The following is a 27,170-nucleotide window of genomic DNA, read 5'->3' as shown; positions in this document are numbered from 1 at the left end:
GTATTCACTATTTTGCACACATACCACCCATCTACACATACACACAAGTGAGTTTCTAGGTTTGGTATTGTGATATGTATGTATGTATGTGCTTGGAGTACTTGGGATACCAGGGGAAAGGTTAGGGTAAGAAAGTAGAAGTGTAGGGAGTGAAACTTGCTGGAAATGAAAGTCACCAGGACTAGGATTAGAACTGGAACACTAGAGGGGCCTGGGCTGAAGAATTGAGGTTTGGGGGTAACTTTAGGTTAATTGATCTTAATTGATTAAAAGACAATGCCCCAAACCTGCAGAACAGGGAAGCGATGCCAGCACAGAGGCTGGAGCTGGAGCCAGAGCTACAGGCGAGCTGAAAAGGTAGGTGGGGAGAGGGAAAATGGGACTAAGGGAAAGTGTGGGTGTTAAAGAGGGGCTCTGGATGTGGGGAGCCAGAGGATGGCTCGGAGGCAGCTAGACAAGTTGCAGGGAGTGGCAGTAGCTGCTGGGAGCTGGAGAAAGGCTTCAGCTGCTGGAGAAAACTGCAGGACAGCCACAAGGAGCTGGGAAGCTGTGGGAGGAGGGGGATCACTACAGAAGGTGTGGGGGAAGCCTGAAAACAGAGAGATGGACAGCAGAAAATCACAGGAAAAGCAGCAGAAGAGACTGAAAGGTGGCAGGGGCAGTGGGAAAGCAGAGAAAGGCAGAAGAAAGTCACAGGGAAAAGACAGTAGGAATTGAGAGGAGATTAGGAAACTAGTAGAGAGGGGTGGGGGCTAGAGCTGTGAGAGAGAGAGAGAGAGAGAGAATGAGACTGGAATTTAAGATAAGGAAGGGACTGGGATTTAGTAAAACATGACCCAACTCGGGTTTGCAAATGACAGTGGTTTTATTGAACAGGAGAGATGGTGACACAATGTCTTATTGGTTCCCTTGAACTCACCCACCCACACAAACACACACACAATGGCAGTAGGGGTTAGAGAAGCTTGGTGCAGGGACTGAAGTGCACTGAATTCCAGGAGGAGAGAGACACACAGAGAGAGAAAGTCCAAATTGTAGGAGGAGGAGTGCAGTTAATATCTACCTATCCAGGCTGGAAAGGGGTCCTTGTCCAGTAGAAAATGTCCAGAGGGGGACTCACCAGCACGGCCTCTGGGTGAATAGGTGGTGTGGCATGGTGCTGGTCCAGATGGAGACTGTGTCCTACTGGGTCTGTCTTCACCTTGTGTAACCCTAGTGGCAGGAGGCATGCCTAGGCAAGGGTCAGCCCCGGCATACTGAGCATGTGTGCTCCATGCAGGGATATGCAGTTTCAGATGTCTGTAATGGTGACAGTTGCTGGTTCTGCAGGGTCTTTTGTCTTTCAAAGGCTGGGTTCTTGTCTCTGTTCCTCGGTGATGTCCGTGAGCCCTGGATGAATCAATGCGAGGTGACGGCCCAGTCATTACAGGCCATTTAGTAGAGGCTTGCTGCCAGTGTATTTCAATCATTTCCAATCACACTCATTCATCGGGGAACCAATTTACATGGGAGGGGTACGTGACTCATACCATTGCAACATGGGATGCCCAGGCAGAGGACAGAAAATGGAGGCTTGACATATAAAATGGAAACTTGACATGACTTTGGCTCACTAACAAACACAGGCCTAAACCATACAATATCCATATGAAACAATAAAAATCAATAGGAAAATGATAATAATACAATTTACATCAGTAAGGATCAATACAAACCTAATAATAATACAATATAAAACAGTGGATAGCCAAAACCAAAAACTTGCTACCAAAATAAAAATATTTAAAGCTTATCCTAAGTCTGAGCTCACTTATACTTATCTATAGGAAATAGAGAGAGGGAGAAAAAGTCAGAAGTGGTTGGGGAAAGGGAGGGAATGCATTTTAAGATAAATTTTAAAGAAAGAAAAACTGGTGTTTTTGGTACAAGTGATACCAGCATTGAGTTGGTAATCCTCATGCTTGACGTTCACTGGACTGGATGTTGTGTGAAGATGCCTGACTTTCCACTCCCAAAACAAGTGCTCTGTTCCCAGTGTAGTAATGGTCTGAGATCATGCAGTGGTCAGAGGAAACACTACAAGGAGGTAAAGGCATACCTCAAAAAAATAGATGCCAACATCAAGTGCTAGGAGATGCTGGCTGCCAAATGACACCAATGGCTCTGCAACCTCAAAAAAGTGGCAGCCCATTTTGAGGTAAACCATCTTACCCTTGAAGCAGAGAAGAAAGAATGGAAGAAGAAAAAGGAGAGAAATTCCACACCCACTATCCCCTGTAGAAAGACCTACAACTTCTGTGGACAGGTCTGTGGCTCAAGGATTGGACTCTTAAGTCACCTCAATACTCATCAATGAGCTATAGTACAGATCATCCACAAATTGAGGGATTGCCACTGCTGTACCACCCATGACCATGGTGGCTGCAGTGACAAGTTGAGTGACAAGGGCCACTCCTGTGGATTTGGGGACCCTAAATGTCCATTTATCTTCTTGACTCCCTGCACTTTCTGCCATCAGTTACCAAACCTGCTTTTTCATCAGGCATGTGAGGTCAATATCACAATTGGAGCTATGGAGTGTGATCTTGGGGAGGCTTCTACTTGAAGTTGATTGCCTCAGCATTGAAGAGGCCTAAGTTGGTTATCAGTATGTTTCCTGGTTAACTGTGTCAGCACTAACATACTATAAGGTGCTATCTATGTAGATGGGGAGGCTCTACAGTACGTGGAGCACTTTCCGTATCTTGGCAGCCACCTCTTTCAATGGGATGCCATCAATGAAGTCCAGCACCGGGTCAATTGTGACAACATGTCTTTGAAAACAGAGACCTTCAAAAGTTGATGACAGTCCTGGTTTACAAGACTGTCATGCTGACCACACTCCTCTATTGAAACCTGGACCATCTACTGATGCACATTAAGACCCTCAAGAGCTTTCATCAGTTGTGCTTGCATCGAATCCTGGGGATCAAATGGGAGGACTGCCAGACTAGTGTGAGTGTCTTCCATGAAGCCGCATCCACCAGCATCGAAATCTTGCTCTCGAGAAATAAACTTTGATGGATGGGCCACTGAGTCTGGTTGTCTGAGAACTGCCTCCATCACCAGATTCTCTTTTCCCAACTCTCTGTTGGCCAATGCTCAAAGGGAGGCGAAAGGAAATGGTACAAAGACACATTCAAGGTCACCCTCTAGCACAGAGGTATCCACAACCAATGGCTGGGAGGAACAAATTTTGGACCATACGATGTGGTGCCACCTGGTCCACCAAATTGTGCACCACTTTGATGCCCAATGACTCAATACTGAGACAGAATGGCAGCAGTGGAGGAAGGAAAAGGAGACTAACCTGGGGCTGTGAATCCCACTCCCCCATGCAACAACATGTCCCCATTGCCAAAGAATATGTGTATCCAGCATTGGGGTCCTCAGTCACCTGAGGACCCATCAAGCCTGATGGACTTCATCCTTGATTCCAAGTGACTGCCGCTGCCACCAATTATAAGATGGCCAGAAACCTAGATACAAATGAGTTGAGGTGGACTTGTGGTGTCTGGGTCTGAAAACTGGACTGCCTCTGGAATATTTAGCAGGAAACACTATAGTGTTCTGTGTGTTGTCATTTATCCCATTCTCTGTGGTTGTCTTTACATGTGCTCTGAGGGCTGGTGGGGGAGCATTTTAGTTAGAGCGGCTCTTGGGAGCTGCTCTAATTAAAACTCCCACAGTGTCTCATGTATGCGGTGTCCCATGCTTCAAAATGGCCATGGCGTGCTTTAAAGTTCATTCAATGACCTTTAGTTAAAGTGCCTCTGCCACCATTATGAAATGTGAGGATGCTGAATATATGTGATATTGAGACAGCTGGAGCATTCTAATGAGATTGATTAGTCTGTTTCAACGCTTTCTAATTAGAATGTGTCAGAGCAGCGATTGGGCATATTTATTGGGCCCTGTGTGACCATCTTAGAATTGCATTCTCCATCTCTGAAGGAGGGTGTATGATGTTTCCTTTACACATGTGCCCTGTAAAGATGCAGAGTGCCTTTGGCTCTCCTCATGTCTGTGGATCAGGTGAGGGTGCTATGCTTTTATCTGGTCAAGGGGAGATTTCTGATGAGAGATGTAGTACTGTTGATTTATTTTCCTATGGTCTGCTGAGAGTTTTGTATACTTTGAGGACTGGGTGCTTGATGGTTACATTCAGACCCAGTGGCAAAGACTGTTTTTTCTCCATTGATAGTAGATGGTGTCTTTTCATAGTTGGGATGAATTCATGGGCCCTCAGTCACTATCACATACAGGTCATTTCTTTGTGTCCTGAAATGTGATTTCAGGACAATTAAGTTAGAAAGTTTCCTGGATGAGGTCTGACAATTTGTTGAGTCTATGCAAGAAGCATATAGCATTTTTTTAGTGGCAGCTGTCCTTTCCCTTTCTCCTCCTTGGACTTCCCTACTTCCAGTACACTATCACACATCTCCCTTCATTATACTACTACTTCGGTAAACTTACTGTGCTGTCTCCTGAGCCAGCTGTTTTTGACTGTGTCTGATCTGTAAAAAACTTCTGGCCAAGTAATATGATAACCTTTGAAGGGAGATGAGTCTAAAAACATCTTCTATGGGAATGCTCCAACAACTAGACAAAAAAAAATCATGCTTATTCACTCTCTCTATCTGTGGCCCAATGAATCTTGAATACTATTCTGTAAAGACAGCAATTGTTACAGGAGGGATACAAAATACCCACAAACTACTCAGAACTTGTTGCTAGCATCCTCTGCTAGAAAGTGGGAAGCGCGGGTTTGAATCACCTTGAAAAGGAGAAGTGAAGTGAACACAGTAAGAGTTCTAACCAGTACCCCCTTATATCAAGGGTAGTGTTGGAAGGTCTTGCTCAAGTCCTTTGGCTCACTTTTAAAAGAAAGTGGTGGCCACCACTGTACATTTTGTGCAGAGCCTGATCTGTTAAGCATGCTTGAGAGCACCTAGTGCAGTGTGAACCTCAGGAAATAGGCAGAAAACACTGACTAGACTCAGGCATGAGAGAAATACTAATTGTTCATCCTTGTCAAGAGTGAAATGCTTCTTTACATGCTCAGGAACTGAACTTTTAATTTTAGACACTGATGTGCCGGTGGAGTTGAGGTTCTTCCCTGATAAAGCAGAAGCTGAGTGGAGGTTCTCAGGATGGCAATTCTGAATTTAGATACCTACATTCTACCTCAGTCACACATTAGGAAGTTAATTCCTTCTCTATCTGGTTCTAAGTCCCCTTGATATACAATATGCATGCAAGAAAAAATATTACAGAGGTTTTAATTTTCAAACGTACAATGTTACCAATTTTTCACTTGTGAAGTAGTATGTTATTAGCTCCTTATTTATAGATGTGTGGTGTTTTGAACAATTCTATTTTCAAACTAGTTTAAAGTTTGATAATTTTCAAATAGTTTACATTTTTTGAAAACTGACTTCCTTTTAACAGTAAATGTGTGACAGGGGGCCATCCCAGGGCCAGTCACAGTATTGGCCTGCTTATCTGTGTAAGGCAGTCTGCCCTAAGTTGCCTGCCATGCTTTAATATATTAAAACTGGATGTAAAAATGTGGGAGGCTGCCCACTGTATGCCCTGATATCTAGGGCGTTATACATGGCTCCGACCTTCCCTTTACCGTGTCCAAATTACTATCTGCTATTACTCCCCTGGCCCCTTAGCGGGGCCACAATCACCCCTGACCCAACTTACATTTCATAGATTTTTGGCCTCAGGCATCCTTAAACATGCCTGTGCTACATGCTCCCTCACTGGGGCCTCAACTCTGGCTACTCTGGTCAGCCCACATGTAGTCCTTCAGCACTTGACCACTGGCTGCTGGCTACTGCTACTCTGGTTGGCCTATATACAGTCCTTCATGTAGCCTAGGGCTCTACTTTACGTGGCCATCAGCTCTCATTATGCCCTCTCATTGGGGCCACTATTCCACCCCCTCACTGGGGCTTCTGGGCCTTATGCCCCATGGGCCTCTGGTTCCCATAGGTGGGCCTCAGCCCTGTCTCAGTCCCCAATCAATGGGCCTGGACCCTACCTCAGGCCCCACTCAGTGGACCTGGGCCCCTAGGCCTTTCTGTCAGAGTGTGCTCCCCTAGCCTTTCCCCTTACAAGGACCCGCAAGGTAGCAGGGGCTGAGGATTTCTGGTGATCCACACTTACCTTTCACTAGGGAGGCACTGGTGTGGCATTTCCTGAAGACTGCCCTGCCTCAAGCATCCTCCCCAGCAGGGTGTAGTTTTAGGTCATACCCCAGGACCAGGAACCTCCTCCATCCCCATAGATCCTACCTTTGACCTCCTGAATTTTCCTGGGAACAGCAGTACTCCAGCCAGGAGATGTTACGCTGGCAGTGATCCAGCAGCAACTGCTCATTCTGCTCCTCAGAGCCTCCTCTTATGCTGAGGTTGTACAGCCCTGCTCCAATCAGGTGGCCTGCTGGCTGTCATGTGATCAGCTAACTGGAAGGGACCTCAGAAGGTCATCAAGTCCAGCCCCCTGCCCCAGGGGCAGGAAGTCACCTGGGTGACAGGATCCCAGCAAGATACACATCCAATTGACTCTTAAAGGAATCCAGAGTAGGTGCTTGCATCACCTCTGCTGGCAGTCTGTTCCAGTCCTCCAAGATCTTCCCAGGGATGGAGGTCAAGCTGATGGGCCTGTAGTTCCTAGTTCTACTTTCCTCCCTTTCTTGAAGATAGGCATCACATTGGCCTTCTTTCAATCTTCAGGCACTTTGCCTGAGTGCCATGAGTTCTCGAAGATCTTGCCAGCTCCTTAAGTGCCCTGGGGTGTAAGCTGTCTGGGCCAGCTGACTTGAATGTGTCCAGCGTCTCAAGGTGTTCCTTCAGATGATCAACACTGATGAAGGGTAACAGTTCTCACTCACCCTGGCTGTCCCATACCATATTGAGCAGGGCTGTCCCTTGGGGCTGGTGAAAAACTGATGCAAAATTTGCATTGAGCAGGTTGTTTTTTTCCTGGGCATTGGTTGTCAGTTGACCTATATGGTTTAGCAGGGATCCAAAGTTAACCTTGCTTTTTTCCGGCTCCCCACATATCTAAAAAAGGACTTTTTATTGTCCTTGATACTTGTAGCCAGTTGGAGTTCAGTTGCATTTTTTTAAAGGAAACAATAACTCAACATAACTGAAAGCCTGTTAAGAGAAATAGTATCATCAGTGGCATGCAGGTCAGGAAAATACATATTGAAACTGGCACTTCACTAGGACAGCAGTACTAACAATTTTATGATAATGTAATTGGAACTTTGATGATGATACTGAATATTCAAAATGGTTATTGTATGTATCACTCTCTATCCCCCGATAACCAGTGCCAATCTAGGGCTTTGAATCAAAACTGAAACAGATAGAAAAGTGACACCTACTGAATCACCACCACCACTTTCTATCATGCCAGGAAAGATATGTTTTTAGACAGAATCCTGTATAAACATTAATACGGACCAAGCGAGAGGTTTTATGTTTGCAGGCCCTAACAGACACAATGTAGGTGTTAGTTTAATTAGGTTTGCTTGGGTTGATTGCTTGTAACTCATTTAAGTTGCATCTTTTAGTTGTGTAATGTTATTTACATAGAGTATTGTTAAAATTATCATATGAAGAACAGAATAGCAGATAAGTTACTAATGATACTCAGAAAGTTTGTCATCTTGTGCATCATAATTTTTGCAGTCAATAGGTATATCTGATGTGACTTTGTTTCTAGAAATATTTTATTCACAGATTGATCAATAAAAGCTTTGGGAAGAGGAAAAGGCACACATGACCTCTTTCCTTTAGGCATGCTTTGAGGTGGAAGCAGTTTGCTACTTGGAAGAAAACAAGTTGACAAAATTTTATATGTAAGTAACTGAAAATAGGCTGTTGCATGTCATTGGGCTTTTTACAGATTCTTGGTACTGATATATGCTGACATATTGATGAGATATAAATTAATGATAGACAAGCAAAGAAGTGATAAAATCAAGTTGACTAGATATTATTTACATTAAAGTTATTCTGATACCCTATTATTATGTATTGACATTTCTATCATTAGTATGTCACTGTGAGCAGTCTTCTAACTGATTCTCCATGGAAAATGAATTTACATAATTGTTACATTTAAAGAGCTATTTTCAATCATTGTAAACACTTGTAGAATTCATAAGATATGCATCTGGCTTTATTAACTAATTAAGACATTTAGAGTGGAATTCTGTTACTCTGTGCACCTAAATGGCAGTTTTCCAGCCATGTAAATGGTATATTTTACACTAACAACAGTCATGATTCTACTACCCCTGCACTGCAGATATGTACATAAATGCATACAGACTGAGTACACACAGTAGGCTAAGCAAATATGTGGCTGTGTACATGTACATCTGAGTGTAATTTTTTTTAAAATTAGGAAAAGCCCCTTTGGTGTTTTAACCCCAATAGGTGAGATGTTAGGTACTTGTATAGAAAGCAGAAGACCTGAATTTTAGTTGAACATCTTACATCCAAGTCATCACATAAAGAACAGTATAGTGCGGAAATTCTTACACCATTGTGATTAAGGATTGAGACTACAAATCAGGACTGGCTCTTTTTCAGAACACCAGCCCTCTTGTTGAGGCACACATGCTCTAGCTTGTCCTTTTTTTCTTGGTGCTACATATCTGCGTTGCATGGCTGCCTAGGCCAACTTCAAGAAAAATGCTAGAGAACAGGCTGAGTAATGCCTGCATAGTGGTTAGAGTACAGTATTGGAAAGTCAAGGGATAAAGATTCACTTCCTGCTTGAGATAAGGGGGCCTAACATGTAAGTCTCCTACTTCCTAAACAAGTGCTTTGACCACACTGTCACTGAAACTAAAACATAAGAGGGTCCTCCCCCAGTGCTGAGTATCCATAGCTTTTGCCACCTACATTTTCAAGACTTATACACCAGCAATGCCTTGCCCATGGATTGCTGTGTATGTACCCAGCTAATACGTAATCAACTGCACATGCTCAGTGTATGTATGCATGCTTACATGTCCATGATGCAGGAGTAAAATAATCAAAGCCTGTTCATAACTGTCCTAAACACCATGTACAAGACAGAAAAAATATCACTTAGGTGCACCAAGGGTAAAAGAATGCTGTTCCATACAGTGCAATATGGTCACTGTAATTTATACTGGGCACGTGTAGATGAAACACTATGTGTCCATAGCAATGAGCTACGGTGATGTAGCTCATTACTACAGAGAGGTAGCATCATTGGGCATAAACTGACGCTACTACAAAGTAGCAATGAACTACTGTGCAGTAGCTCGTTGCTACTTTGCAGTATGGTCAGAAACAACCTGTGCGCCACCAGGACTGTGCAGTAATGACAGTTACTGCCCAGTCATTTTCTATTTTAGTCATTTAGTACTAAATAACTGTGCAGTAACAACTGTGTTGTCAGGAGCTTGTGTAGATGCACACACCATGTACATTTTTGCTCTATGATAGAAAGTTGTCTTTTTTTTAAGTTGTAATATTTGTTGCTCTATCCCTTTCTTGTACAAAGAGGTGGATTTCAATCATCATTGCTGTCCTTTGCAGTTGAAGACTACAATTGTTCTGATACCTGAAGTAGTCTGTGGTAAGTTTTCATATGGCTAAGAAGTCCCTTTTTCTTGCTTGGAATATATGGTTACAGACAGATAATAATGGATATTGTGGACTGGAAAAGCTGGTCTTGATGGCGAAACTGTTATGAGTGCTTATACACAGCCTCCTGACATTTGGTGTTCTCAAAGTTGGTTATACCATAATTGCCCAATTTCTACCAAGTCTTGTGTTCATAAACTTTTTGTTCCCAACTTTGAAATTCAATTTTGTATTCATTTGGAGATTTTTTTAAACAGTCATCTTACCTTTTCCATTTCTATAACGTAACCATCATCTGGAAAACAACTCTTCCTAAATTATTTTCTTGGGGAGCTGATTATTGGACATCCTAAATCTAGACCAGACCATCTTAGTCTTTATAACTGTTGGCACGTATAGTCTTTGTAATTGTTGGCACATACAGCTATAGTTGATTCTAGTTTCTGTTAGAGACTTCATTGTTGATGTAACCTTTATGTGAAAGAGTACTACTTGCAAGCTGCTTACAGTTTGAAGCATGTGCCCTTCAATGGTTACAGCTGGTAGTATGCAAGGCTTACAAGGAGCAAGTTGGCACACATCCTTTTAAGGCTAAATCAGCCTAAAATGTGAGCATATAGCTCCAAAGTGATTCATGATGAATAACCAACCACATACACTTATCAAAAATCAGAAATTCACAAACAAATTCCACAAGCGTCCTTGGATTTGCATATAAATTTGGGGATTACAACAGCTTTCCATCACTCCTGATTTTAATCTGAATACCTATATCAAGATCACAGAAAGCAATTAGCAGTGTCAGAGCAAGATATGGGTGTGAAAACACAGCCTTATTTTACATCACTTGCTAGTGGAAATGGCTTGGAGATATCCATATCTTTCAACAGTTTTGCTATCATCCCATCATACAATTGTTTAACTTAAAAAATATGTGGGAAGTTGTTCTCAGTGGTCACCCCTTACTTCTGGAACTCCCCCCTCTCCCTTGAATATGATCATGTCAAATGCCTTTTCAAATCAACAAATACTTAGTATAGGTTAATATTCTATCTACATATTGCTTTTGTATTTACTATGCAACAAATATCATTAGCTGTGAGGCTAAAAAAGAGGCTGAGTATGATTACTGCAAGCATCTCAGTAGCTACAACTGAGACTCTCTTACTATTGCCCTTATACTCCTGGACAACAGAAGCATATTTATATTCTTTTTGAATAGTTTTTAGTCATATCACCCACACCAGCCAGATGAAGCAAGGTGTTTTGCCACTTGAGAACAATGCATTTGCTTTTCAAGTTGTAGAATGGAAGAATTTCACATACGTCGTGTTGAGCTTATTGATCATTAATGCTGAACAGGGTTTTAAAGTGTTAAACCCAGCTTTCCAGAATTGGTTCTCTTCATTTGGAAGGGCTGTTTCCATCTTATCTCATAACAGGGGAGGAACAACTTAGATGAGGCCCATATAATTATCTATATAACATTTAAAGTGCCTTACAGAATTTCTTTGCATAATTTTGGTCAGTATATCTGTAGCTTGTTTGCTTTCTTGTTCCACTTGCTTTCACACTCAGGTCTCAATCTGAATCAAATAGTCTTATGCATGTTGTACAAAGGTGTTTACTTGAATGACCGTGTTTTATTAATTATCCAAATTAAATCTCATAATATAGGTTATGTTTCTAATCAAATAATCTGTTTATTTCATCAACAAGTTCATCAAAGAAGTCTTAATCTTTCTGAACTATTAAATCCAGAGTGTTTAAAGTAGCCCAGTAGACAGAATCCTATAAGTACATTCTGTTATCTTCAAGGCTTTCAGAAATTATACTGATGATTGTGAGACAGTAGATGGGGGCTTTCCCTATTTTCCCCAGCTTCTAGGACAGGCAGGCTCAGGCCCACCAGTTCAGGAGCAGCCTGAGCCTGAAGATTGGGAGAAGAGAGGGGCAGGGCCTAGGAGTGGATTGGGCAAGAGGACAGGCAAAGAAGCCAACAGCTGGTGGGTGAAGGGAGGTGAGAGCGTCAGGCGTTGGGGAGACACTGAAGGTGGATGTGGATGGGAGCCGGGAAGCCATGTATGGCTTGGAGGGAGAGCCTGGATATCTGTGCACCCTGGGAGAGGCATGCTGAGGCAAAGCCCTGGGAGAGCGACCCAGAGAAGCTGTTGAGTCTGGAGGAGAAGTGCAGAGGAACACAGAGCACGGCCAGAGTGGGCTGCATCTGGAGAGACAGGTACCCTATGGGGAAAAGTGGGGAAGGGAGCCGTGGAGCACTGCCATATGAGGTGGTGAAGCAACATGGTCCCCAGGCTGAGACAGAGATGGGGTGTGGGAAGCCAGAAAGCCAGAGTGCAGAAAGGCCCCTGTGGAGGGGGGGAAGTTTAGGGCCAATCTGAGCTGTGGTGCAACCAGCAGCTCAGGGGCCTAGAGGGGCAGCTGAAAGGGTGGAGACCCAATAAAGACCCCCTAATAAAGCTATGAGGGCACAGCAGGAATCTGCCAAGCCCCTAGAATACAACACGAGTGCATCTCAGTGGAAGCCAATCTGGTGATATTTTTCATTGGTTCTTTTTGAGTTTTCTTTACAAGGACTTCATCAGCACAAGGCCGTGGTGAGCCCAGTTACAGACACATCAGCCAATAACCAAAAAATGACCTAAGAAGAGCTGCCAGCCAAGAGGTTTCTTATCCTCTTAATGGCAAAACATTCAGGTGAGAAGTGATAACCTGGAAGGGAGCCTTGAGATGGTAATGTCTGTTCCGGCACTGGATGCAGTAAGTGTGAGGTAAAGGGGAGGCTGGAGTCCCATGAAGAAACCAAAGGTGTGGGACATCATAAGCTACCTGCTGGAACAGTGCCCTAAGAGGAACATCGAGTCATGGCAGGAGAACAGGAACAGAGATCAGAACTCTCAGATGATGATATGTAGAGGGTAAGGTGTCACATGGGGGTAGGGCACCAATCAAGAGAGGACTCAAGCCCTGCAATACATACCAGCCACAGTGATATTTAACTGCCTTTCTACTGCTTTACAGAGCTTTCTGTCTTCAATCTGTTTACATTTAGCTTCTTCAATCATCTTTTGCCATGAGCTTTTCTGAGTAGTTTGAAAATGGTGAAATATGTGCGGATGAGATGTTGGTTTATTCAGTACTCAGTTCCTCTCATGGAACTTGATGATCTAGCATAATTAACTTTTTGCCTGACAATGGTGTTATCAATCAAATGACAGTATTTGGAACTATGGGTGTCATGCAGGAAGTTTATTCTTTTTCTGGGACCTAAAAAGTGTTTTTTTCTATGACAAGACTCAGTTTGGTGTGCTTAGCACTCATAGGCCACTGATGCATTTTTGAGTGCAACATTTGGCAATAACACTCTGTCACATTTCATGGTTTTGACTAAACATGGTTGGTAAAATGACCTTATCCATATTTTGTACCTGAGAGTTGGTATTTTTTAAATTTTTATTAAACTTGTCATAGTCAGTGTGCAGACACTGATGATGGAGCTCTTTACAGAGGTGAAATCCTATGTTAATTAAATTATTATTTATGCCCTTAGGTATGGAGCCGAGTGGCTTCCTCTGCTCCCAGTCATAAGCAGGTTGCCAGCAGCCAGGACAGGTATCCTTTCTTAGGTCTGCCCTTCTGCACTGCAGTGAACGCAGCCCACTGACAGGGTACTATAGTGGGAACGCTCCAGGCAAGTCTCAACTTCTCTTTATCCCACCCCGGATTCTTAATACCCATGAACTCTTCTATTAAAGCAATCAGCAGGGCCCACCCCTCTATCCCCTTCCTCCTGTCCCATTTCTCCATCCTTGATCCTGTTCATGACATCATTTTTGCCGAAGCCCAGCTGGGCCCTGTGAGTGTATCAACTTAGTTGCAGGCTGACTGGGTGATGCAACTGTATCAGCCACTGGGCTGTTTTGTTCAGGATGGAGGAGGCAGAGTTGGGAGTGAAGCAAAGACAAATTTATTATAGCTTACACACATAACATTTAACAGAAAGATAAATATGACAAGCAAATAATGCAGTATTAAAGAACTTGTCAGCGCTGGGACTCGACTAGTTGTTCTCGTGCCACTCTTCCCCAGGTAATCGGTGTCACACCGCTCCTGTTTTCACGCCTTTGCCTGAGTCGGTGGTTTCTGCCCGACTCCCTGACGCCGTTCTCGCCTACCATGACTTGACGACTTCAGTGTCCAGGGTTGTTCATCGTGCACACTCGTTGGCCCTGAGGTTCTTCCCAGCGGTCACTTTTGGGGCTCCACCACCCCTACACCCTGGCCTCACGCCTCCTGTACAGTGGTGTTGAGTTGTTCGTTGTTCCGTCCTCTGGACTCTTGACCAGGTCCTATGTGGATTCTTCCTTAACATAGGCTAGGCTTACAGTGTGGGTCCAATGCCCTCAGATATCCCCTGGAGCTCGGGGAGAAGCCAAATCTAAAAGAAAACTGAAAGAAAACTCCAATACAAAACATGGGCGTACTGCCCCTTTAACTGCCCCCCGCACCTTACTGGAGAACTGACTGCCTTATGCCTAGGCACTCAGTCCCTGCCTATTCCCAGGCATCTCTCAGTCCAGCGATGATGTTTTCCTCGTCTGCACCTCTCTCTGAAATCCCATTCAGTCTCTCACTCCCAGGACTGATTTCTTAAGGGATTCCCTCCACAGTCCTTATGGGGCGATCCTGGTAGTTCTTCACAGCTGCATCCGCAGCATCGTCTGAGCTGCCGCCTTCTTCCTTCTCACACCTGCCCCAGGTGTTTCTCTCCTTCTGACCTGATGCACCTGCTTGTCTTAGCTGCAGGGACATCGGGTGCAGCCTCCTCTCCCTCTCTGCCGGCCCTGCAGTGTGCACCACCATTTTTATTTGTGCTGGCCGGCACTCCGCGCTGACGTCACCAGCCAGCTGCAGTTGTATAAACAGGTGGCTGATGAGCTGCACAGATTTTGCCTCCTGTTCTCCATGTGTGGATTCTGGAGCCGCTGGTGAGTATCTTTGTGTCCCTCACATCCTGAGACAGAGCTAATAGTAAATAATGACAACAGATAATAACAGGTAGATGGATCAATCTGTCTCTGGCCAACTGGGCACTGCAAGGGTATCAGCCATTGGGCTGTTCAAAACAACAAATAGACAGACATGGTTTGGCAACTTATCGATAGTCCCTTGATGCCAGGTGCATGCCAAGTGATTCCAGCAAAGTCAGGCAGCCGCGATCGACACTGTCAGGGGGATTACCGGGGAAGGTCCCTTGATCAAGATCCAATCCTCACTCACAGTGGGAGTCTGGAGTCTGGGCTTGGAACAGCAATGACCGTTCTGTTCCCTCCTTCCTGCTGGTCACCTGATGCACATGCTTTTTATACCCAGTCTTATGCTAATCTGTTGGCTTTAGAGCCACTAATAAGTTTGCCCTGTAGCTGTTACCCTATGGGATTGAAAGGTGTTAAAAATTATCGTAAAAGTTTACTACCCAGACTCGGGTTTATCCAATAAGCAAATTACAATGCAGTATTTTTAGGTGTGAAATTAACATTACTAAATGCAGCCCTTTTAGGTTTTTCTGAATATGCTTTCTTGAGACATGCTTTCCTGGAATGTGTTGGGTGTTGGATCCAGTCTGTATCATCAAGGCTGAACCCTGAGCAAAAACCATTAGGTCAGCTAATCTTGCAGCTACAGCTTCACTTTTGGGGCCCAGTCAGTTCCGCAAACAGTTATCTTTACCATTTTGGTTAAACTTATCACAGACAAGGTATGTTTGTGGGTTACAAACTTACAAGCTTTATATTAGGCAAAAATTCCAAATGCCTCCAAGAAGCACATATTTATTGCTTATTAATCCCTCTGGCTCTGGCACAGGCAACCTGGTTTATCACACTGATAATAGGTCCAATGGCAAAACCTACTTTAGCTTCTCAACTATTATTTTTAGAAGGAAGAATCTGTAGGTAATCCAAGTTCCTTAAGATGAATTTACTTTGCAAGGTGAGATTCATTTAGCACTGCAGTATGCATTCTGTTTCTGGCCATTTATGGATGAACAATTGTGATTCTTTTTTTCTCCTTAGTCAATCCATAGGTGTTCATAAGGTCCAAGCCACTAGACTCAATGAAGTAAATTTAGTTTTCTTATATATTATAATGAATATATATTCCATGATAATGGAATCTCTCTCATGTGAGACTGATGGGAGTGACCATGAAACAGGCAATACTTAAGGCACTTTCCTCAGACAAAATTGGCAACCTTACAAGGACTGGTTAGTCATGCAGGGGACTGCTGAGCTCCACTGCTGCTTTGATGCTAATGAGCAACATTATATCCTGAGCTACCTAAGCATAGGTTTACAGTACTATTATTCCCAGTGTAATTTGTGTGTGCTGATGTGCTGCTTACATATCATCACAGGAATGTAGAAACTATTGATGTGATAAGATGAGATGGAATGCACCTTCATATAAATTGGAGTATACTGAGAAAGAGTTGTAGTGATCAATGCACTCTTTTGGCATTGCTGATCAAGACCAAGTTGCCAAAGAACCAATAAAATTAGAGATGGATTTGTCTGTAGTGGATGGCCTATAGTATCTAATTTGCCTATACTGGTGCCCTAAACCAAAGAGGCACCACATTTTTGGGGAAATATGCCACAAATTAGCCCCACACCATCCTCAAGTTCCACACCAGTCCTCTTTTCCTGCCCTATCAGCTGCTTGGCTTTATGCTTCCTTCCCTGTGCTCCCTGCACAACCTACTGCTGTTTTCTGTGCTGTGCCCTACCTGACTCTGTGCTTCCTGCACCATACACAGAGCCTGTCTGTGCTACATGTGGCACGTGTGCCATAGGTTGGCCACTGCTGCTCTAAACTGTCCATACACCTCTGCTATAATGGGATATTTGCCTAATCTGCCATGGTGGACTCCATTCACTGTAGCAGGAGGTAAGTGTTGGTACATGGCCTGAGGACATGCATCTGAGGGTTATCTTTTATCTACTTTAGCCTGCAAACCCACACAGTAATCTGTGGTCACTATGCAACAGTGACTGTTTGAGGAGAGAGGTGACAATTTGGATGGAACAACAGAGACCCGTCACAGGGCGCTCTCCTGAATAAAGAGGCTACTCCAATTACTATGCCCTACACTTTTTGTATACTTTAGCAACAGGATGGCACAGTTATGGTTCACAAGGTATTTTAATTATAAGCATCTGAAGATAAGTTTCTGAAGAATAATATAATACTTTTTCTTGACCTAAAGTTTATCTTGTATGTTAGCATTTTTTGCCAAGTTCTAAATTACCTGAATTGTTAAGAAATGTTGGGTTTCAGATTATTTATTTTCAGAATTGTATTTGGCTTAGTTGCACTCTCCTGCTATGCGAAGCCACTCTGTAGGAAATTTGTGGCAGGTGTGTGTGTACAGGTGGAGGGGAGAGGGATTCTGATGTTTCTTAAGACAAGTTTCATCCATCTTTTTTCCTGTTTGCAGGAGAGATGCAGGATGTGATGCATGTGGAAAAAGCAGGGACCAACTTCCCAAATCTAAGGATCAAAGCTATCAATCTGGTGAATTTGTGGTGTGCACCAAGCTGCTAGGGCCCTACTCTTTATTTCTATTTCCCTGGCAGGATACCTCACATTGCCAGGAAATCTTACATGGGCAGCTGTTCTGGAACCACCATAAAATGAACTACCTCTGCCTCCAAAGATAAAATGCATTCCAGAGCTCCTGATTATATATACATGTACAATCACGTTTATAGCTAAATCTTTTCATACTTCATTTCAAGAAGACTTACTTATTTTTTATTCCTTTCTTTAAAAATAGTTTTAAGTTCTAGTTTCCAGAACAATTTATTTGATTGTATATCTGTGTTAAGCAAGGGGATGGATTTGTGATAATGTATTCTCTACTGTGCACATTTGAATAATAGGGAAAAAGGAGTCACCTTTCTTTGAACAATCTCTTTTGAATAGGAGTCCAATGTCAATAAAATAAATAAAATACCTTAGCACTGGCTAATATTCACTTTGTTCTCTGTTTAACTGGATTAGAGGCACTATTAGAGTGCAGATAAGTGATACAATTGCTAAGAAGTAATTTACCTTGGATTTTACTGGACATGTCTAAACATGCATATTAATGCCCCTGCAAAAAAAACTCTGGTGCTTATCACACTAGAGTGTATTGCTTCTGGGCACATGTTTACATGTATGTCTAGGATCACAGCATGTTGATCTGGGTCAGACAAGCTCTGGCTGGCAGGGAATCTGGTGGGGGGAGTCAGTCTGCCAACACAGGGCTGCTCCCCTGTGGGTCAAGGTGCTACAGAGGGGCTTGCTAGGGCACAATAGTGCTTCAGTGTGGGACTAACCATAGACAGCCCCTGAACTGAAGCACCCTCATGCCTTAGCTAGCTGGGACAGCATCTACATGTGTGCTGCTGAGTTTTTTACTTGTATTTACAAATACTATCCTGGTGCGGAGTAAATTGGTAAATTAATTTACTCCAACTTAAAAGTTGTGCATGTATAGAGACATGACATTTACTGCACCACTAATTAGTCTACTGTACAGTAAATGTCTCATGTAAATGTGCTCACTCTGTAATAAATTTACTCTAATGTAAGGAACAGACACATGGCAGCTCTTGCAAACTGGTTAGCCATATTAGGTTATAATATAGTGTCTAATATAGTGTCTAGCTACAAGGTAATGGCTTGCCTGAGAAAATGGCTACCTTGGTATGAAACTGAGTAGGAAAACAGACACAGGGTCAGGATACTAGTGTATCTTGGAGGAGTGAACCTTTTCTCCTGATTTTCTAAGGGTAAGTTTACCACGGAGTGGCATTTCATATTTATCTACTCTACTTTTACTATGCAGTGAAGTTAATTTTATCCCACAAATGTGTGGTAAATAGGTTGTGTGACTACCATGACTTTTTTTCTTAAATATTGGTAGTTAGCAGGAAGGTGAAGGTAATGCACAAGAGAAATAACTCATAAGGGAATACCAAGATAATTGTTATTTTAAATAGGTTTGTAGCAAGTGCTCAACCCAGAGGTGGTGACAATGGCCCCTGGTGGCTGCTCAACCCTTGCTAAGTTGGCTCCTCTTCCCTTTACTCACCTGCCACACCCTGATGCTATTAATTTGTGATGAAAGGGAGGCTGCTCCAGGGCTTCTCAAGATTAGTGTTACTCTTAGGACTACAGGTGCTCATGGTTATTGCCTTAAGAGCTAGTTTTGTGGGCTCCATCCTCCTCAATACCCACTTCCATGCTTCACAGGTGATCCGTTAACAAAACTCTCTGCTTTCTGGCAGGCCTCAAGCAATGGAGCTTAGAATCATAGAAAATTAGGTTTGGAAGGGACCTCAGGAGGTTATCTAGTGCCCACACTGACGAGATATGGTGCCAGTCTACCTGGGAGATGTCTGGAATCCATGTATCAGCTTCTGGTAAGTAAGTGTGAGCCCAGGATGGTCCAACCCCATGTTCAGAGCAGGACCATCCCCAACTAGATGAATTAGGTTCCTTCAATGCATCCTAGTCCTCCCTAGGCACTGGACCCTCCTCGTCCTCCCCAGGTACCAGACCTTCTCCTAAGTACCTGGTCTTTCCTGGGCTCAAGCTGTCTCTCTCTCTGGGCCCCAGACATAACTCTTCCAAGGTTTGCTCCGGCCCTACAGTCTGCACCTCAATGGGTTTAGGCTCTCTCTCTCTGGACTCTGGCTCCTCTATTCTTCTGGCTCCTCTCTATTTTGCTGGACCAGTTAAGACCTCCATACCTCCCCTTCAGTCCCTTCCACAACCCCTAGTAGGTATTAAGCACCAGCCTTCTTGGGCCATTGCCTCTGTCTTCAGGCCTATCTGTTCTGAGGTCTACCTCACCCCTCTCGGGCAATGAGCTTCAGGCACCCTGGCCCTCCACTCTTTGCCACCCTTCTCCAGGCTATGGGCTCACTGTAAGCGACCATGCCATTCACCAGAGCATCTGGTATGTGCTGGTCTATTGTACATTGCCATTGTCTGTGGGAAGGATATTCAATAATTGAGACAGGTTCCAGAGTGTCCTCAGTGGCTCTTACCTGCCATGACTTTGCTGAAATAAATATGTTTAGTAGGGATGAAGATGTACATTCCATCCCACCTGGTCCCCTAATTTGATCCTTCTGTCGATCTTCCCATTTTGGGGCTCTGCCTCCCCTATACCCCACCAAGCACCAACCGATGATGTCATCTCCTGGTCTTCTGGGTTTGGGTCATGGTCTTGGTACACAGCTTGACTGTCTAAGGTGGTAAGCTGTGTACGGGCATCAGTCCACCTCACTTGGCACGGGCTTCAGAGGGACCAAATTAGCTTCTAGCCATCTCCAGGTTACCTGGTTTCCCAGTGTTGATCTCAATCCTTTTAGCTTGTTATTGCTGTGGCATGGACAGTTGTCTCTTTTTCTCTCCACAGGCTCCAGGACCACTCAGTCTGCCTGGGAGATGTCTGGAATCCATGTATTAGCTTCTGGTAAGTAAGTGTGAGCCCAGGAGGGCACCATATCTCGCTCATTCCCCTTTAGAGGTTGCCACCATCTGGCCTCTGGAGGGCATGTCCCTGCCCTGGGACACTGAGTGCCCTCAGGGGAACCCACTTCCAGTCCCCAGGGCTTCCTGCTTGTTGGGGCTTTTATCCCTGGTTCCACAGGCTGGCACATGGCCATAATGCAGGACTACATTGGTGCAGGAGCCAATCCCGGCTCCTCCCAGCTTAGCTGTTCCTTTGAAGTTTCTTCTTCTGCTGCGGCACTTTTTCTTGCCACAGCTCCATGCCCGCTGCTTTCTCAGCTCAGTGAGGTCTCATGCCAGCTCTGGTCTTCAGTCCCAGATGAGTTCCCCTCTGGGGCTTTACCTTTATCACACTCATCTACTCCTGTTCCCAGGCCTATCCATTCCAAGGCCTGGCCTGGCCCTGGACTCAGTGCTGCTTATTCCAGCTCAGATGTTATCCCAGGAGCCCTGCTACCAGGAGCTCTTCTCCCAGCAGCACTGAAGGATAGATTGCATGACCAGGTCAGGGCCTGGGCTTATATTGCTCAAGCCCAGCCCTCTTCTGGTCAGGTGACTTTCTAATCAGCCCCCCTCCCACCTGCTTCTCCCTCACCCTTTCCTCTTAAAGTGACAGGCACACCAAGTTTCCTGTCACAGGGTTCTACATTGATAAACATTAGAGCAACATTACCACCTTTGAAGATTTTCAAAAAAAGAGAAGATATTTGACTTGTGGCCCAGTTTACAAATGTAGCAATTACTAAACTATCTTGTCTGTAAGAAAAAAAAAATTGACATTTGGTCAATGTTCAGATTTTTAAAATTTTCTTTGGACATAAGTGTTAGGTATGTTAAGTAGCTGTTGTTAATATTTTTGTAGTATTTGGGATCAGACTTTTCATTCTTTTCTGTTTAGAAAAACTGCAGAAGACCTTAGCAGATAAGGAATTTACAAACCCCATTGTCCTAAGTAGGCTTTATTGCAGAAGCATTTTATTATAACTTTGCCTGTTTTCTCTCTTTTTCCCTAGCTGGTACATGTCTCAATCTTTTTATTCTCTGAACTGTAGCATTTAAGCATGGTTATGTGCATGCAAGTGTGTATGAACACTTGTCAAGTCCACAAAGGGAAGGTATCAGAAAATCTTCATACCTCAATGGCTCTGAACCTAGTCTGCCATAGAGTGTATTATGTATTCTACATTTTAGATTACTGCTGCCCCTCACTCTCAATCTACAGCCCCCTGACCTTGCTGGTGCCCCTCACTCCTGACCCACAATTCCCTCCCCCCCCAAGGCCATGCTCGGGCCTGGTAACAGGAGGCCTTATCAGGGCCAATTTAACCGTGGCTCGCCCACCTGTTTCTGGGCTAACTGTCTGCCTTCTCACCCACCACACCTTGTTGTTAATTAGTTAAATAGATGTTAATAAGTTGGGAGGCTGCCCATTTCCTGCCCTGATGCCAGGTGCCACTATCTGCAGGTCCATTCCTCCCCTACACCACAGTCCAAGCTTCGCAGATGGCATCTATAGTTCTCATCGTCACCGGCCCTCACACTGGGCCCCAGCATCCTACTATTGAACCCTACCTGGATTCCTCTCCTCAGGCAGTCTCATCCACCTTCATGTTAGGCAGCATAGCTCCCTAAACTGCTTCCCCTTTGGGAGTGATCCCCCCACTGGGACCTTCAGCTCACTAGCCCTCGCCCACCTCCAGGCCAGTCAGAACACCAGGCCCTTAGCTCTTGGGCATTCCTCGCAGTGGGCGCCCGGTCCTTCATCCCTGAGTTTATGGCCCTTTGGTCTCTCTCCAGGCGTCCACCCTCCAGACCCTCTAATCAGGGGCAACCCACCCAGTTGTGGGGGCTAGGGGTTAAGGTGCCCCAACCCGCCTTTCACTGGGGTGGTAACTGGTCTGGGATTTCCTGGGGGCTCCTGCACCACTGGGAAACCCACCAGGCCATCCACCCCCAGCAGGTTGTAGTTTTAGGTCATGCCCAGGACCAGGAGCCTCCTGACCACCCCCTACAGCTCCACCCTTACCTCCAGATGATATCAGCAGCCCTCCAGTGTTGTTGCTTGGCCTCCAACAGCAGAGCTGCCCTGTTTATAAGGGCAGCCCCAGACCCAAAATGACTGCCCTCATCAGGCACCTGGAGGCTGCCAGCTCCAGGCCCTTAAAGTGGTAAGCACAAACAGTGGCCTGCCACAGGCCTCTTGGTCTCAAGCCACAGACCTGTTGACCTGCCAGTGCCCCTCACTCCTGATCCACTATTCCCTGGCCCTCCCAGTGCCACTCATTCTTGACCCATAGCCTCCTGGCCCTGGCAGTGTCCCTAACTTCCAAGCCAAAGATTCCTGACCCTCTTGATGTCCCATACTCTTGGCCCACAGCTTCCTGACCCTGCCATTGCCCCTCACTTGTTACCCACAACTCGTTGGCCCTGCCAGTTCTCTTCATTCCTGATCCACAGCCCTGTTTCCTTGCTGGTGTCCCTCAGCCCTGTCCTCCAGTCCTCTGACTCCCCGTCTCCGGGCCATGCTCATGCCCCTCATTCCTCACATACATCTCCCTGCTTTAGAAGTTGGGCCATGAATCTTAACTCTTTTAGGAGATAAGCAAAAGTAGTCAAAATTTCATTTAGCAGGGATGCCAGTTTAGTAGGAAATGATTTTCCGTCCTGCAAAATGTTTCTAATCTGTTTTGTAAAGTCACTGAACCTTTTTAACGTAGAATATGAAAAGAAACATCACCACTGGCCAAAAAAGCTTAATAAATTAGAAGCAAATTTTAACAGGAAATAATCACCTTAGGTTAAGGATAGACATACAAAAAGCCTGAGCCTGAATTGATTCAAGCTTTGCAAGTTAGTCTAACTTGGCTAGGCTAAATCAGTTTGTAACTGAAAAGACACCCCAGGCATCCAAGCACATGCCTGCAGTGGCTCAGGTAGGAAGCTGTGGGATGCTAAAGCAGCCCTCCCTTCCCTTCCATAGAACTGAGCTGAGAGGAAGCATGTCCAGGCCCTGGCAGGACACTTTAATTAGCCAAGCAGAGAACTGATAACAGAGTTTATGACTCCTCAGTGTTTATCACCCCATTAAGAAAACACAGAGAGACAATACCAGCTTCCTGTTGATCCTGCCTGTTGATTCAGCACGGACTGTAACCAGCATGTGGACTTCTAACTAATGTACAGACAGCATCAATGCACTTCCTGGTTATCAGGAAGTGGGGAAGGGGAGTGGGGAAGCAGCCTGCAGTCTGTGCCAGAGCTGCAGTCAGGGAGCAAAGTGGAGGGGCCACTCCTGTTGTGCAGCAGAGAACCCTGCCCTGTTCAGAGAGCATGCTGGGATATTGGGGCAGTCTGGTTTATCTTAAACCAGCAAGGGGTCTGAGACAGACTTTGCACAGACTGTTTTGATGCAAATCAGTTAAGTCTTTCATTACATTCAACCAGGTTTACTTCAAACCTGTTTCAGCCATTTTCAAATTGGTTTATGTGCACTAAACATCTGTTCTGTTACAGGTTTAAACCAGTTTCTGATCACTTAAACCAGTTTATATGTCTGTCCCTAGCCTTAGGGTTAAGTCTTTCAAAAATGCCCTGAAATTAGAAGCTGCTATACCAGTATCAACTACTAGGTCCACCAAACTAAAATTATTTTACTTTACAATATTAAATCACATTACACTAAAGCCACTATACCCAGGAAACAAGAAATTTTCAACTAAGAAACCTAGAAGAGGTCAATACCTATTTTTAAGCCCCCAAATACCAAGTAGTAATATGCTGGATGTGCTTGTAACAACCTTTGCAAAAAGCAAATTGGGGTTTTTTCATCCTTTACTAGCCTGGGTGTTTCTGGCAGTCATTGTCATTGCAAACTAATATTTACAATGTCAAACTCTCCATCTCTCATATTCTATCATTCATCATTGTCACTTTCTGCCACTGCTATTTTTCTATTTTCTACAGCAGCACTAACCCTTCTAATAGTTACTGTTGGTTGGGTTCTGTCTGTGTAAAAAAGGTTGCCTCCCATTTTAGAGGTTGCTAAGAGCTAATGATGAATGGTACCAATGCATATCTATGAGCTTAGCAGCTTATTTAATGATGTCTCTGTTAGGGTAACAGTATTTGGATCTTGAGGAGCATTGGATTTGCAGCTGAATAAAGAGGCTATAACCTGTGGCCTAGCAGAGCTGCTAACCACAAGGCAGAATGGTGTGTTAAAAGTAACACTGAAAGATGCTTAGGCAGGCATTTTCCTAACAATATACTAGTGTTGTAAGATATATAGCTTATTATGTAAAAGAAACAGGATGCAAACCACCAGCTATCATTAGAAGATAAAACAGATTTTGCTTATGAATGCTTATGCTAAGTAACCATCTTAAGTGTGTCAACCATTTTCAAATGAGTCTTTGTGCTGTGAATGGTGAAGGCTTTGTGAGGTGAAGGCTTAGGAATGTGAAGATGATACAATGTGGGACTGAAGAACAGACTGGAATGTAAAAGACAACACGTAACTGGTAACAGAGTCTAGCAATTGACCAGTAAGTAGCACACTTGTTGCATTGGCCATAATAAAGTCCCTGTAAGTTTTCTCTATTTTAGGTATGGACATGTTCCTCTTACTATTGTTTCTCAGGATCTCTGAAATTTCCCTAATTGCAACTTCTCTTCTTCTAAAATTGCAGTGTCTTCTAAATCTCCTCTCTCAGAACCCTCATAAATAAAGATATCTTTCTTCTGCTACATTTGTCAGCCCTGTTCTATACTACCTGTTATTTTCCAAACAGATTTCAGGTATTTTTCTAATATGCTCCTTTTTAGAGTCATATAACTATAACTCCTATTTTCTTTGAAAGCTTCTTTTATGTTATGAATAGGCAATTTACTAACCCTGTGTTTTTAAGCATACTTTCTCATATATCACAGTCCATAAATCACATTTTGATATAACTTAATTTCCCCATGATCTTTTACCTCTCCCTTATTCAGGCCTTTATACATTTTTCATTCTCTCCTACATTGCGTGTGTATTAATAGCAATACTTAGCACTCACATAGTGCCTTTCATAGATGTCAAAATGCTTTGCAAAGGACTTTAAGTGCAATTATTCCTATTTTACAGGTTAAGAAGACAGGAAAAGAAAGATGAAGAGGCTTTTCCGGGTTATACAGTAAATCAGTGTCAAAGCTGTGAAGAGAACCCAGATTTCATGACTTCCTGTCTATGTCTAATTTGATGAGCTTTCATAGCTAGTTGCCTCCCACAAACCCTCATAGAAGTTCTTCTGCTAAACAATTGCTTTATTTTTCATTATCTTGGTTGTTAGGTTTTAACTAGCCTTATCTGTAGAGGATCTCTAATATTTTTCTAATACCCCACATGTTTACTTGAATCTTCAATGTCATCACTCAAATGACTCATCTAGTTTGCTAATACATGTTTTCTTCTCTGATTCTTCATTAAATCACATGGCAAATTGAAGGAGGAAAATTTCCTATAATTTTTATTACTAATTATGTAACTTAATCTGTACATTTATTTTTATGGATCTCCAGTCTTTCTTTCCGAGCAAATAATTACAGTAATACTGAAGGACCTTCTTTACCCATGTCAGGAGGTCATGAAATGATGAGATATTGCCTATATAGACACTCATAGTTTCATAGTTTGTAGGCTCAAAGGGACCTGAGCAGATCACCAAGTCTGACCCCCTGCCATGCCACGAAAGAGTACTGGGATCAACTGATGTTCATCTAGCTTCCTCTTAAAGACCCTCAGGGTAGGACCCAGCACCACTTCTCTTGGAAGTTGCTTTCAGATCCTAGCCACCCTGACAGTGAAGTAGTGCCTAAATCATATCTAGTCTAAATCTCCTCCTCAGGTCCAAGGGGAAGCACACCTATGCCAAGGGTTAGTGAGGAACTAGTTAGGGAACTTCTGGAGGGACTGGATGTATTCAAGTTAGCCAATCCATACAATCTCCACCCTAGAGTACTAAAGGAATTCGCTGAGGTCATTGCAAGACCCCTGGCACGGCCTTACGAGCACTCGTGGTGCTCTGGTGTGGTGCCAGAGGACTGCTAGAGGGCCAAGGTGGTTCTCATCTTCAAAAAGGGGAAGAAGGAGGACCTGGGAAACTATAGGCCAGTTAGTCTTACTTCAATCCTGGGCAAGCTTTTTCAGAAAATTATTCTGGCGCATATCCACGAGAGGCCAGCAGGGGAGATTATGCTTAGGGGCAACCAACACGGGTTCATTAGTGGCAGGTCCTGTGAGACCAACCTGGTGGCCTTCTATGATCAGATCACCAAATCTTTAGATGCAGGGGTAGCAGTGGGCATAGTCTTCCTGGACTTTAGAAAGGACTTCAACACTGTCTCTCAACCTGTTCTCATTAGGAAACTGGGGAACTGTGGTGTTGACAACCACACAGTCAATTGGGTCGCCAACTGGCTGGAGGGCCACACCTAGAGAGTGGTGGTGGACGGGTCATTTTCGGCTTGGAGGTATGTGGGCAGTGGGGTCCCCCAGGGCTCAGTCCTCAGGCCCACACTGTTCAACATCTTCATCAGTGACTTGGACGAGGGGGTAAGAAGCAACCTGTTCAAATTTGCTGATGACACTAAGATATGGAGGGATGTGGGCACACTAGAAGGGAGCAATAGGCTGCAATTGGACCTAAACAGGTTACAGGGGTGGGCAGATGAGAATAGGATGGGATTCAACACCAACAAGTGCAAAGTAATGCACCTGGGGAGGAACAACTGGCACCATACCTAGATGCTGGAGAACTCCCTTCTTGTCAGTACACAGGCAGAAAAGGATCTTGGAGTCATCATTGACTCCAAGATGAACATGGGCTGGCAGTGTGGGGATGCAGTCAG

This window comes from Crocodylus porosus, unplaced genomic scaffold, assembly GCF_001723895.1.
Source record: "Crocodylus porosus isolate Cpor-Errol unplaced genomic scaffold, CroPor_comp1, whole genome shotgun sequence".
NCBI lineage: Eukaryota > Metazoa > Chordata > Crocodylia > Crocodylidae > Crocodylus > Crocodylus porosus.
The sequence above is the reverse complement of the archived record's forward strand: the minus strand, read 5'-3'. Positions refer to the sequence as shown.